Source organism: Humulus lupulus, chromosome 3 (assembly GCF_963169125.1).
Source record: "Humulus lupulus chromosome 3, drHumLupu1.1, whole genome shotgun sequence".
NCBI lineage: Eukaryota > Viridiplantae > Streptophyta > Magnoliopsida > Rosales > Cannabaceae > Humulus > Humulus lupulus.
This window is the reverse complement of record NC_084795.1, coordinates 233,051,985-233,056,430: the sequence shown is the minus strand read 5'-3', so window position 1 is coordinate 233,056,430 and position 4,446 is coordinate 233,051,985.

Below are 4,446 nucleotides of genomic sequence, written 5' to 3'. Positions count from 1 at the left end.
CCAGTATCGTCTTTGCCAACCTCTTGGGGTATTGGACCTCCCGAATGATCCCGTTTTCAAGGAGCTTGTAAACTTTCGCTTTCAAGGCCTCTGCACTTGTCGGGTTACTGTCATTCTTTTTTGTTGCATCGAGGAAATGTTGGGGTCTATGTCCAAGGCGTGGCAAATAATGTTGGGGTTGATCCCCATCATGTTTGCATTAGACCAAACAAAGATGTTTTGGTTCTAGCCACAGCTTCTTGGACCTCTGCCTTGAGATTCTTCCCAATCTTTGTTTTCTTCTATACATTGGCTTCATCGAGGATAACTTCTTCAATTTCCTCAATGGGCTTGATAGACCTATCATCTCCTACCTTGTGGTCAAACTCATTGGACTCTCGCTCCTCAAGAATAGTACTGGCAGAGGAGGCTACTCAGGAGTTGCTACCTCAATCACCATTAATTTGAAGCACTAGGGCATTTTTCTAGTCCCCGTGAATAATACTAATCCCCAAGTCTGTGGGGAACTACATGCACAAATGGAAAATGAGAATGGCTACTCTGAACTCCACTAGGGTCGGCCGACCCGAGATGGCGTTATAGGCAGAGGAGTAGTCCACCACTACGAAGGGGCAATACTTGAAGGCCGGTCGACTTACCTCTCCAAGTGTCACTGACAACTTGATTTGTCCCATAGGGATTAATCTTTCACCAAAGAACATGTATAATGTTTAGGTGCACAGCGACATATTGATTTTCGTAAGTCCAGAACTTCTCGAAGGATGGCCAGAACAGGATGTTCAGTGAAATCCCATTGTCCACCAAGATCCATGCTACCATTTGGTTGGAGATTTGACTCTCGATTGCCAATGGATCATGGTATGGAAAGTGCACTCTTCGAGTATCATCTTCGGAGAAAGTAATTATCTGGTCCATCATCCAAGGCATCTGTGCCAGGAACTGGACTAGTGCGCACACTTCATCCTCATGGTTGAGGGCCCGCGTATACTTGTTCTACGAGCTCCTTGTTGTGCCTCTCAGGTGAGATCCCCTTAAATGGTCCCTACTCGTCCGTTGATTGGAGGAGGTTTTTGGGCGATGGGTTGTGGGGTAGCTGGCACTTGGCCTTGAACTTGTGGAAGTGCCACATGTTGCTTTAGGGGTCAAACTCGCTCAGGAGCTTGCGATGAGCATGCTCTGACCCTACCAGACTGATGAAGATTCCCCAATTTGATGAAATTCTCTATCTTATCATGAATTTGTCTGCACTCGTTGGTAGGATGACCAACATCATTGTGGAACTTGCAAAAATTTCTTGTATTTTTTCTTTCCATTTCTCGTCAGATGGGTTGCAGCCTCCAGTAGTGAACTTGCTACTCCGTGGCTATGAAAATATTCTCCTGAGTATTAACTAGATCAGTGTACTCAGAGTATTGAGGAGTGTACTTCTCAACAAGAGCACTAGTTCTCTTTGGCTTTTTGCTCCCTTTGCCTTTATTCCCACGTTTACTCGGGCCCTTGCTACTGGGCCGGAGCAGCTGTTATAGGACTGAATGTAGGCTAATAAGCACGAAATTTAGTGGGAGTTGCTCCATGCCCGATGGGCATGGTGCTTTAGCCGGCATGAGGAACAATATGATTGTATTACTGAGTACTCATTACACTCATTTGTATAGGAGTGTTGGGAAGAATTGAGGACTAGGAGTGGCAACTACAGGGACAGTAGAAACTGGAACAAATATTGGTCCTCCAAACGCTCCAATGTGGGCATCTTTCCTGTAACGACCTAAAATTACTAATAAGGCTTAAGGGCCTTTATTAGTGTGTCAGGATGGCATAATTGGAGGTTATGTGAATTAATGGTGTGAGAATGCATGTTTATGAGTATTGGATAAGCATGCGGGCCCTGTTTGGCTTGTAAAGGCATAATTGTAATTTGGCCCATTAAGGCATAAACGTGATTATTTGTGATAAACTGTTGAGACCACATTATTATGTGGATATATGTGTTTGCAACTTTCGGCACGAGGCAATCCTAAGGAGCAAGTAGTGGGAAAGTCACAACAGGACCCGATACTCGACTCGGGCTAAGTCAAGGGGTATTTGGGATATTAGACAGTCATTTGGGTTATCGGGTTATGGAAATAAATAATTCGAGATATATTTGAGGTTAGGATGCCTAGGTGGGAATATTTGAGAATTTTACCATTTTGCCCTCGGGGACGTTTTTGGGCACCCCGAGCTTTGAGATAAACTTAAGTGAAGTAAATAAGGTAAAACAAAACAAAGGAAGGCAGCATAAACAGCTAGAATCGACCCTCCTCTCTCTTCTCTTTTCTCTCAAGGAATCTCTTAAGCTAGCCATTGAACTAAGGGATTCTTGGGCTGGGTTTATAAGAATTGGAGCTCTAGAATTGGAGATTAACTCAGAAATTGATGGTGGATTCAAGCAGAGTTTGAGGTAAGATTTGGATTAAGGTTTTAATGTTTAAGTTCTGAGTTCTAAGTGTTTTTGGGTCTTTGATGTTGAGAGTTAAATTGAATCTTTGGGTGAGGATTTGAGCTGAATTCTTGTTAGGTTCTACTGTTGGGAACTTGGGGATTAGCTCTACAACTTCTAGGTTGATTTGCTCTTCATAAAAGGTAAGCTTCTAACTGTGGTTAGCCCTTGAATTCCATGAATTTCTGGATGTTTTAGGAGGTTTATGAGCTTCTGAATTTCAAGGATTAAAATGTGATTTTGATGAGTCCTTGGGCTAGTATTCCTATAGATTTTGCTATTGGAAGTATACTTGAACTGTTGTGATGATTAGAATATGTTATTGGGATGATTTTGGGGTGAGTTTGGTTGAGATTTGGTGGATGAAGTGGTGTTTCTCTGGGTTCGAAGGGGTCGGTTCGTTGCATAGTTCTTGGTGCGCTGCGGCCCTCTAGAACAGATGGTGCTGGAGAAGGAGGGCGGACCGCAACATGGGGCATGTAGGGCCGCGGCTCGTGTCTATTTCTGGGCGAGGTTGAGCCTCTGTTTCAGGCCATGCCGCAGCATGGGGAGGCTTGAGCCGCGACCCTTAAGGATATTTGTGTTTTTGGGTTTTAAAGCATGGGAACTTAACCTAGGGTGCTCAGAATCGATCCCACTACCGTGTTTGGTGGAATTCGATGTCCCGTAGGCTAGAACTCTATCCGGAAATCCTTATACAATTATTGATGGAATCCTTTATCATGGTTGTGACTAGGGGTACGCTTGGGCTTGGGGTAGGATCGTGCTCGGGGGTCGTCTTTCCTAATTAAAGCACTTGGAATTAAAGGTAAGAAAACTGCACCTGTATATGTGGATAGGATGGGACTAAGTGTTCCCTATATTTTGTATGCATTGTTATATGATTGTGATAAACAATGTGAATATGTTGGGACTAAGAGTTCCCTATAATTGTATGAATGTCATGAGGTGGTATTATGCCACTGGGACATGTAATAAATGGCCTAAGGGTGTCGAAATCAATACTTGCGTACAGGGCGCGGCTCGGCCACTGGTAGCTGAGGACAACTTAATAATCACTGAACTCGATTTAAGCGGGCCGGAGTCAGTGGGATGAACACTGGGCTTGGCCTAAGTGAGCCAAAGAAAGTGGGTTAAATATAGGGTGCGGCCTATGGGCGTTAACCCTAGTTGTTGCTTGACATATATACCTTTGTTAAATGTTGTGCATGATATGCTGAGTATCTGGAACTAGACCATTGGTTATTGACTGATATCTTGGATTAAATGAATGCTATGACCTGTTGGGTAATTGATTAATGTCTTGTAAATTATTTGGTTATGCTCTGTGAATTACTTAGTTGTTAATACTGGTTATGTTATGATATTATGTTTTCTTGCTGGGCCTCGGCTCATGGGTTCTACGTGGTGCAGGTATGGCAAGGGCGAGGTGTACATTGTCAGCTGCTCGGCTGCCACGGTCAAGGGATTGTACAGGGATGGGAACCTGAAATGTGTATTTTGCCATTAGAGTGGCTTGGTTATTTATTTGTTTTGGAAATTCTGTAATTACATTATTTAAACCTTGGTTTGGGATCCCATGTACCAAATATTTTTTTTAATGAAAATTATTCGTTTATAACCAAAATGTTTTAAACCTAACCGGTCTGTGTCGTCAGATTAACATTTTTAATCAAATGACTTGATTAGCAAGTCTTGCACTATTTCAAATACACAGTGTAACAATCTTGGTTATCTAGGGCGTTACAACTTGGTATCAGAGTGTCGTAGGTTTAAGGGTTCCTGGAGATAGGCTTGACATGTACACTCGCTTCTAAAGACAAGATCGACTCAGGGTTCCATAATTGAATATATGAGACTATATGCTTAAATTTTTTATTGAAATATGAATGTATTATGTTGTATGACTATAGGGAGCATAAGAACTGATAGAGCCTGGCCCTTGACTATTGTGTGATGAGATTGAG